Consider the following 11150-nt stretch of genomic DNA (forward strand, 5'->3'; position numbering starts at 1 on the left):
CCAGAAAACCCGATGCATTTCGGAGCGTTTGTTTGATGATTACCAAATAAATTGCATACGTCGTACATTTGGTACATTCAGTTAGTGCAAGAGGAATCGCGAAAATGTGTGTGCAATGTACAGCACACGGAATTATTTCGTTTCAATGGTTGCCGCTTTTTTGGGCAGTAATCTTCAGTTGAAATCTTAGTCAATGTCATTTTCATGGAATGAAAATTTCATTTCAAAATATTCCTTTGTTTCAAATGGCATTTTGCCACAAAACGAGCTGCTGTGGAATAAAAACAAACGGTTGAACGGTCATTTTTTCGGGGTTTTTCCCGTTTCGCTCGTTGATTGAAATCATAGATTAGCTCGCTGGTTACTTCCTTTCATGCGCGGCAGCTCAAATGATGTGAAGAGAAAGAAAAAAGCGCAGATATTTGTTTGTAATTTGCATTGGTATTTTTCAACGAATCGCAAGTATTTTTAAACAAGTGACATTTCCCTTGTATTTTCGGCATACAAAGATAACGTTGCCCCTTGAAAACTAGATTTTCTCTCTTTGGCGCGTCTGTTTCGTATTTATGTTAACTTCCAAGATATCATTGGGTGCAGAAAAATGAACAACAACACGACTCTACATGGGAAAACAGTTCCTGGTAAAGTCAAATAATATTTTCATTTTTCATTTCAAGTCATCCGTTGGATGTTTGTTCATTTGTTCGTATACTGTTGATTTTATAATGGTTTTTGGTCGAGTTTTTTTTTCTTTTCCCGAGCTGTGTGTTAACGTCTGTTAACAGCGTCGAAAATTAATGTGTCGTTGCCGTCGCATTAGACAGGAAAAGGAAACAGTAAAACATGCAGCGCATGCAATGTGTTTCTTTGGATGGCACAATGTGTATTATTTTTCAGCCGTTTGTATTCTGCACGATTCGTTTGCCGACAGAAGACGGAAAGCGAATCATTCAGCGTGCCCAAAGTAGAACATACAAGTTGCGCCAGAGCGGAAATATTGCAGCAAGTCGGCGGCGTTATCTATTCTAATGAAGCCGAAAAAGATATGAAAACCCAACAATGGTGGAAATTTGCTCCTTTTCCAATTCTAATGAACATAACCCATCGAAAAAAAAAAACAACTCAGCATGCTATCTCTACCAGACTATGAATCGATTCATTCAACACAAAACAAATCATTGCAAATCGATTTGAGAAAAAACATAAAAAAAACTTCAACAAACACGTGAAAACTCTTCTATTAAAAAAAAAACCACCCAAAGACGAAATTCTGACGAATCTTCATTTCATCGATTGCATTAGTATGAAGAACAGCAGAGGCGATGGCGATGGCACTGACAAATGAAACGTACTCTCCCGCACTCCCACCAGTGACAGCTAGCAGTTTGTGCAAGAGGGACGAAAATTGATCGCGCACAAATTTGAGTCCAAATACCAATCTCAAAAATCATCAAAGGAAAAAAAAAACTATTTTTCAAATCATTCGTATTTTGATTGTCACAATTTTTCTGTCATTCGTTGATTCACATTTATTCGTGCGAAAAAGTAATTGAATTGAATCAGCTCAAATGTTGTTACAATAATATTTATTTCGCATAAATTTTTTTTGGTTCTTGATAGGAGGATGGATGTGACGTTTAATGTACAAACATGGATTGAGTTTTTGGTTGATCTAAAAATAATAGTGAAAATGTCAAGAGCACACTTCTGCTTGTCATCTTGTCGAACATTCGTTGAAGCATGTTTATGGAAGTTATGATGGATTAAGCTTAAAAAATGTTACAAGACAATGATTTTGCAAGGAACAGCCCGAACATGGTGGTGTCTCGTTTCTATGTAGAGACTTCATTTTGTATTTTATCATTTGAAATCAACGACGACAGTTTGATAAAATGAAATATCCTCTGTCCTCTCTGACACTTTTTCCATTGAAAATGCCAAGTTATGTCATAAACACTACTGAACGTGAACGACACCTATCTTACACGTCGTCTGCATTGAATCAATATTGAATCAAAAATAGCAAACGATGAACAAATCTGTACGGAAACTAACCATACTTAAAGTGTCCCCGTGTATAAGGAATATTAATCTATGAGGGGTGTAGTATAAGGAACTATAAAACAACCATCCAAAATGGAATCGACATTTCGCATCTAAATTTTTATTGGTGTCATACCACTCACTAGATAATAATTTTAAAACTTTTGATGTTGTTTGTTGACACTTTATTATTATGCGAGGTTTACCAAAAAAAAAATTTAAAATAAAATATTCCCCACTTTGGCTCAACCGATCACCGTCATCTATCTAGTGGAAACAAGACCAATTTCGTGGTCGAAGGATCGAATATGTTGTGGTCCCATGGCGAACAGCAATCAAAAAAGAATACACATCTTTGTTACTTTGCCTTAGCAAATTTGATGAATTTTCTTGAAATTTTCTGCCAAAAGTGTAAAACGTGCTGTCAACCGCTTCAACACATTTTTTCCCGCTGTTGTTTCATTGTGGCGAAATGGTTTCACATTTAGAAAGAGTTTGACGTGCAAAACACGTACGATTCCACTTTGTGCGTATCTCTGTGTTTGTCCCCCTCAACGTCTCCCTAACGACCGGCTTGGATTTTAAGGGTGTTTGAAGAAACGAATTACATATCAACATAATGAAAAAACAAATTCCGAAGTGAAAGAATTATTTTATTGCAATGCATTTGGTTCGAATTACTTGGCTCAGCACTATCTCGCCCCTAGAGTAAAGAAACTCAGATGGCGAGAGAGAGAGAGAGAGAAAAGGGGGGTAAAGAACGAGATCTAAAGCGAGAAAATAAAAGACAAGTAAACATTGTTGATATTGTGAAGTTGAGACACCATGCCAAGCCTATAATTGGAAATGCATTTCCTTTGAATTGATTTGGCAACCCGAACGACGAAAAAGCGAGTGCAAAGGAGGAGACGGCTAAAATTGCACAATCTCGAACAGCAAATAAAATTGCTTGGATGAGAAATAGCGAAAAGTAATAATAAATTGTTGTGTGTAGAACGAGGGTGATTCAAGTGATTCATGCAATTTTCAACTGTTGGTTCGGGCGTTGTTCCTTCAACAAATATCCCACTACTGTTCAGACCGTTGTTATTTGTTTGATGTGTATAATATTACAATCGATACGCTGTCGAAATATTTAAACATCACACCACTTCAATTATTCTCCAGCTATATTACAATTGAAATGTTATCACATCGTGCTCTTCCCACTAACGCTAACAGTGTGGAAGAGGCACGCGTTGTCTTGCTGTGTGTTCTTTTTTTTTCTCTTCTCGTCTCCATCTGCAATTGTAATTCAGCAGCCATTGTGTCGAACAGTGATGCCGTTGGGAATTGTCAAAAAGTTAACAACAGAGCAGTAAGTCCCCCGCACTTAAAAGGAATGTTCAACTAAATGATATCAAACGCATAAATAATCTATAATTTTTTCCAATTCTTTTTATATACGCGTACAGTGAATGCGAACACATGCCCAGCGGAATAGCACAGTCAATATCGCATGGTATGGCCAAAGATCTATATCGTATAACTAGTGTGATTTTCTTTGAGTGCGTTTTCTGTATGCCGCCTTATCAGTCCAAATTATCGGCCACTTTACAGCATTTGCCACTCACAGCCAAAGTGATACAAATAAACGACGGGCAACGCATTATGTGCAATTTGTTTGCTGTATGTTGCACACGCGGCCGTATTAGCGAAGAGATTTTTTAGCTCTTAGTTTGTTGCTGTCACTCTGAACAATCTGCTTATTCGATCGCATTTTGGATAATGCAAGTGTAATATTGTTTTATTTGGCCTTTTCCCAGTTGATTTGGTTTCTTAGTCATCGGGAAAAAATGTTATTCGTCACCAGCAGCCCTTGTAGCTTCATCGCGTTTTAAGAAAAATTGTGTCTGTCACTTGATAATGAAATGCATATTATTTTGACAAAATACGGCTTTTTTTTTTTGAGAACATCAGAAGATGTGCCACATCAGACTCGTCGTCATGTGCCCAATCGAATCGAACCAGATAGTGGATAGACATAACGATTTTTCCTGGTCGAACAAAATGGAAAAAAGAAACGTGTTTTTGCTGTTGATAAATGCATATGAGATGGAAGTTGCTTTGCTTCGTCATCGTTGTTACGGTTGAAATATCGGTGACTTTTGGGACTTTTGGCTTGTACCCAAATGAACTAACACACGTCAATTGAAAGGCAGTCGAAAAGGGAGAAAATAGACAAGAATCGGCCAGGAAAGCGATAGAGAGCAAGAGCATTGACCGAATCAGGGGGGAAATGCTGCCTACCATAATACCAGTAATGATGACATCAAAATGATAGACACAATATATACGGGGAGCAAGCGACAAAACGTATCCACAAATAATAAGAATCAGATGCGCCCAACTGGTCTAGGTTGTGTACAGACCGTGAAAATGTTCGAAAATGTTACAATGAACAGAAGCCACAATATGGGGATGATGGCAACCGCACGCATATATTACAATCAAAGAGACGTCACATCATTGTTATCACATCAGTGCAACGTGTCTCCGGGTCGGTGTAACTTTATGCGCTGCGTTTAAATCAAATTGCTTGCTCGGCGAGCAAGTTTTTCATGAATGTGACAACAAAAAAATGGAAAACTCGCTCACATCAATCGCAGAAGTGCGTGCAATCGAATGAGACGATCCACCCAATGCGTAAAATATAAGATTTCATGCACTCACCGTTGTCCTGAGATAAGCTACACATACATATGACAACATGATATTTCATGCAAAAGTGAATATGATGACGATTGCATCAAATATAGTTGCTGTTGTTGTTTTGTTATTCGTGTGGGCAAAACCAAATAAATGGCTTCTATTTTCTACTGGTTCTTTATTGTCCTTTTTGGCACACACACGTTTGTGTCATTTCTTATCGAAGACAAAATAGAGTTGTTTGTTGTTCCCTCTGTTTTCTTATCATCTTTTCTATAGTTCGCCTTATTGAGAGTCTTGAATTGGTGTGTGAGAAATGTTCCACAAGGGACGGTTAGGAAAATCGGTTATGTATGTATGCGAGTGTAGTGGTGCTTGTGCAAATTGATGACAACAGCAACGGCGACGATGATGGTGTAGGAGCAGAAAACGATTTCCGGCCTATGTGCAGAGGGAAATCGAAAAAAAGTTAAAAAGAAAAATGTATTGATGCTAACGAGGGCGAACATTTGAACGTCGTCTGCTCCAAAAGAGCAGAGGACGTTGTATTTTTCGATACATTGTTATGTGTTGTTATTAATGCTATGGCACTTGTGAGAAGCACTGTGTCCATGTTGAGGGTTGCATGCACCAACGGCAATGACCAGAGCAGATTGCAGTGTCACTGATAATAAAAGTTCAACCGGCAAATAGAATGAAAATGAAAGCGATTCTGATGACCACATTTCGGTCAAAATGGAAACGATATAATAAATATGATCGAAATTTTTATGACCCCAAGTGCTATGATACGCCGTTTATGTCATATCTAGTATTCTCTACTTGCGTCTCGCATGCTATTATAATTCAATGGGCTGATTATTATTACTTGTCGCGTATTTTTGATGCTATCCTTGCTTTAACTCCCCTTCTCTCTGTCTCTCTCTATCTTTCTCTCTTTCTTTTCCCAATGCTTAGACATTGTCTCTATTCGAATATGAACATATCAATATATTACATGCGCATTTCTGGACGTGCAATTAGAGCTCTTCGATAAAAACATATCTTAAGTGCAATCACAGCGAGATTTCAAGTGCAATCCCCGTTCCCTTTCCCTTTCGGTGGTGATGGGACAGAAAACCAATTAAAGTTGTTATTACTTCATGTTTATCTTTGAAAAGGGAGAGATGCATATATGACTAATTTTTACCATCCATATTCTTTTCCAACAGAATAATAACGCAGTGCCGTCTTAGCCTGGAAGCGAATGAAGCAGCCGCGATTTCAGGGGCCCCGAGCTGCTGAAAAGGCCCTTAAAATATTAAGAGAAAATCTTATCAAAGGAAATTAGAAAAAACACACAAAAAATACAAAAATTCTCAAATTTATTTCAATCTTCGTGGTTTCACATTCAACCACTGAGCAGAAACGATTGCATGTCAAATAAGAATGAGTAATCAAAGAATTTCAACTGCAAGAGCCGGCGGCGTGAAAAGGAAATTTGCCGCCCCAAAATCAACATGCCGCCCCAACATCAAAATTTGAAGAGCAAAAAAGGTCATCACTTTTAAAACTCAATTCTATCCAGTGCAAACTCCAATTTTACCAATTTTGCCGCCCTCAAAAAAATGCCGCCCGAATCAATTGCTTCGCCAGCGTCGTGCTTTGCACGCTACTGTGCAAGACGAAAAAAGTCATATACATATGGAACTAAATACAACATATTATGCAAAATATCGGCAAAAATTCTTAGCATTTTGGTAAAAATAAGCAAAATGGCCGACATAACCGCTCACTTTTCGGTGCAGATATTTTATTTATAAGTTATTTAGATCCGAATGAAGATTTAATACAAATTTCTGCGATACTGGTGCGAAAAAAGTATACTTTTTCGCGTAGCGCGAACGAAGCCGCGAATAAAGCGATCCACCCAATTTCATTGAAAAAAGTGGTACATTTCTGTTAGAGTATTGTGGGAAGATGTTAATTTTATGAATTTCTGCAGTGCACAAGAAAAAAAGTTGTTTGTACGGTGGGCTCTTGGTCTATTAGTAAAATAATATAATAAAACTGCGACAATATTTGCGTTTGTTTTCAAGAAAATTGAAAAAATGAAAGTACGGCCATAATTATTTCGGGGAGTGTATATTTCGCCTTATTTGTTGTTTCTGTCTTACTTTTTGAGTGTAAGTAGTGTGGCTCACTTTTTAATAGAATGGTCAGTGGTATAATTGTTTACATATCAAAATATAAACAGTTTATCGATCAACCGTTTGAGCGAAATTCTTTATTGCCAAGTATGGTTGACTCTTCTAGACGGATGTAATTAAACATAGAGGGAGAATAGAGATAACGAAAAGTTTCGTTTGTCAATTCGAATTGGATGTTGAGTCACATATACATTCGTATGAATAAGAGCGTTCATGTCCAGCAGTATTGAGCAGTAATCAAAACATAAATGAAAAACGGCATAGTTTAATAACTCTGAATTCATCTGTTTGAATTCAATCGAAATTAGCGCAACATTCAAAATATTGAATTTTGTGCTATTGAGAGAAAAATTTAGGGCCCCGGAAAATTTTTGCTTCAGGGCCCCCGAAAGTGCTAAGACGGCACTGTAATAACGGTTTGAATTTTGAATACTTTCAAAAATCTTTTCAAAAGACTATTTTCATGGTAGTGGTGTTGAATGATAAAATTGAGGTTCACTCAAAAAAAAACAGTATCTCTCTTACACAAATAACACATTTTGTAAAATTTATTTCAATGGAAAATATTCCAATTTGATACATTCCATCAATACCATGAATTGTACTTCTGTCTCAATCGAATCGAGTAACTCCTTCTATATGGAGTACATAGATAGAGTGGTAAAGATATGTAGTGATCGGACACAAAACATTGACATTCAATAGATGATCCATCGAAATAATATTTATTTTTTCTGTGTTTGCATCCTTAAAATCATCCCCGCAAAAATATCAGAAACATGGCCCGTCACTTTGAATGTTTGAAAAAAAAATCATTTTCAGCGGAATTTTATCATACAGTGATCTGAATGCAGTGATATTTTCAATCAACGTAATAAAGAAATAAGCTATGATACATTTCGCGACAGTCAAAAGACGTTAAGGTTTTTCACTTTTGCGCATTTTAATGCAGTTCCACTTAAACGTGGTATGATTCATAACCGAGTGCAAGAACGAAGGCAGAGCAACTCCAGATATGTATACTATATGTGCGTTGACCAAAGATGTTTTGGTTGATTCATTTTCCAAAAATTCAAGAAGATTGTTATATATGAAATATCGACGGATATTTTCTTATATATCTCGATAACATACGTATCTATCTAATTGAGGCATGATTTCAGCATTTTCCAGATTTTTTTTTTATAACAACGTACTGATCTCGTTAATGATTGCTATTTACTTTGAGATTTGAGTCTGATTATCGGAGAACAAAGTCATAATGACATTACTAAATTTCGGATTTGGTAGTAATAGCTTTGCAACAATCACCATCCAATCCATCAACAGTTTTTCTATAGTTTATGACATGAATAAATAGAATGAGGGCGTTTCAGGCGGATAATAATAATAATTGCTGTCTAGATCTATTGACGAAATCATCAAGAAAACGAGAAGAGGGTAACACATTTGCAAACATAATGAGTCACTCTACCAACGCATCTCCAGAGCGAACAAACGGAAATTTCTATTGGTTACATAAAGCGATTACTTTGGCTCAAAACTTTTAATAAGAGCTAGAGATAAAACTAGACGGTTTCATCTCCGAATCGACTGTTGGAGCGAAAATGTTTGATACACTTTATGCATAAAATGAGGTATTGTAATTTTCTTATGAAATTCTCATTCGTTATCAGGTGAAATTGCACACAAATGAATTATAAGAATTCATTCAAGAATCATTTTTCTTGGTTGGATTGCTGCATTTGTATTTGTCTATTGGGAATAGTCGATGATGAAACATTTGCTATATTTTCCGCTAATTCGCCTTGAGATTGAAAAAAAAAAACAAATAAAAGAAAATGAGTGTATTGGGACCATACTATAATGTCATTAGAATTTGTTCGATTGAAGTTTTCAGACATACAGATATGCTCGATATTTTTTATTCGAGACAAAAATAGAACAGTTAACCCTATGACTGTGTTTGGGCGAGGTGAAGTTTAAAAGGAAATAAAAATACTTTACAATGTAAAAATGTGTGTTTGGGGTGCAGTATATTTTGTACAAAATTCAGACTGTGATAAAAGAGCAGAGATATCCGTCTTCAGCAAAGTTTTTAAAACAGGTTGAGTACTACAACATTTGCAAAAACACGAATTCGTTATCTCAGATAATGATAGAAAAAATTCGAATTTCTTGCGGTTTTCCGCGTAACTGATAAGAAATGACAAAATGATGTCCCGTGTTGCTGTTAGGTACGTTTGTCACCTACCTATGGGGGCTGATCCGGATAAATGATGGCAAATGCTCTAATTTTGTGCGATCTACCGAGCCAAATCCGGCCAAAAATCCTTTCGGCCCAATGGAGAAAATTTCGAAGATTTATCCTGAGCAAAAAACAGCACTTGTCTTGGATATAAACTATACAATTTGCTCAACAAACTTAATGATACTTAATGCATTGGATCCAAAATTTATGAGATTGTAAAATATTTATCTCTACGTTTCATTTTTTTTTTCATTCAAATTTATTCGTATTTATTTCAAAAGAATGTCAATTTAAGAGTGCAAAATAAAATGAGTGAATACCCAATCAATTTGCAGCGCCTAGTAAAAATACGCACTCGATTGCACAGCCTACGCTGAAGACAGATAACTCTCATCTTCTTTCAGTTTCGTGAAAAATTAGAAGCCGAATACTCGTTAAAGTTCGAAAAATTAGAAGCCGAAATGATGTCTTCGGGAATGCAGTACTTGATCTGTCCTATCATTTCGCTGAAGACAGACATTTCTTATCTCTTATCACAGTCAAGTTTTCATACAAAATACAATATGGGCGTTGTACGTCCCAAGACATGAAAATAAAGTAGCAGCACCATACACGGTCATAGGGTTAAAACCACGCTGCAATTCAAATAACTTTCATTCCCAAGCAACCCTATTCATTTTAAATGTGGTGAAAATGTACAATCAAAAATACTTCCATTTCAATACAAACCATGAAATTACATTTGTGTAAGCATGAGTGACAAAGCATTCTCATAACTTTTTCGCTATAATAGGAGGATTTGTCATGAATGTCTTAAATACTTGAAATATGTTTTACCATATGAAATGTTTATGTCCTTTTACGAGTCATAATTCCAATATAAATATATTACAAATATAGCAATGTGCAGATATATAATGCATCGAACAAAGCAAAAAACCAATTCGACATTTTTTTTTTAACTTAAACAATTTATTGCAAAACGTTAATACAAACGTTACCCAAGAGATATATACATATAAAGTATATACGTGCTTAAAAGAAATCGATAACAATCTTAAGTAATTGCAGCCGATGAATGAATTTACATATGAAATGGTTTTTGATTTGCGTAAATTTATGTCACATAAGGGGATGTGTAAACGATAACTGTGCACACAGTTTGGGACATTTAATTATCGTATTCAATACTCACAAATACTTTTACGTGCTGTTCCGAACGATTTAAGTGCCAAATACCATTGGATTACCATCCATAGGATTTTGCACTGTATTGCGTGCGTGTGTGTGAACGTCAAATATACTTAATATTGATATTTCGTTGTTTGATGTTGGCTACGCACACATATACGTACAAACAGAGCTTTGCACCGTATATCGAGCCAAAACCTATGAACGGCACGGTAGACTGTGCAATGCTGTATTTGGCACTTAAATCGTTCGGACCAGCACGAAAGCTTCAGAGAGAGTACAAATAATAAATAATTGTCAAGTTTCATCCCATAAATACTCATGAAATGCATCTTTCATCGCGCAGAAAGATATCCCAACAAACAACCGAAAAATGATTTTCCTTTCCATATCTCACATTAGAATGATATCAAATCATATCACATAAATGCGAAAAACGATGATATTAAAACATCAGTGAACGTTTGGTTGGAGGGTGACTTTGCAACAACAAAAAAAGGAAAAATACAATGAAAGCGGCATTTTTCGGTAAAGTCATGCAATCATTCCTATGACAAGTAATCAATTAATTTGCTTGAGCTGCTAAGATAGAATTTGTCGCAAAATTGAAAGGGAATTTCACCCCCAAATGATCGAAAACAAATAATAATGTAAACAGGAAAGATAAATATTTGACAATCGAAGCGAAACCAGAAAAAAAAGCCATAAAAACGGTTTCAAACAAAGCAAAAACGTCCGTCATACATCGAAATGAATAAACAAATAACAGCCTACCAAATATTTGGCAA

Source organism: Sitodiplosis mosellana, unplaced genomic scaffold, assembly GCF_009176505.1.
Source record: "Sitodiplosis mosellana isolate CC-2019 unplaced genomic scaffold, AAFC_SMos_1.0 Smas_scaffold_6166, whole genome shotgun sequence".
Lineage (NCBI taxonomy): Eukaryota > Metazoa > Arthropoda > Insecta > Diptera > Cecidomyiidae > Sitodiplosis > Sitodiplosis mosellana.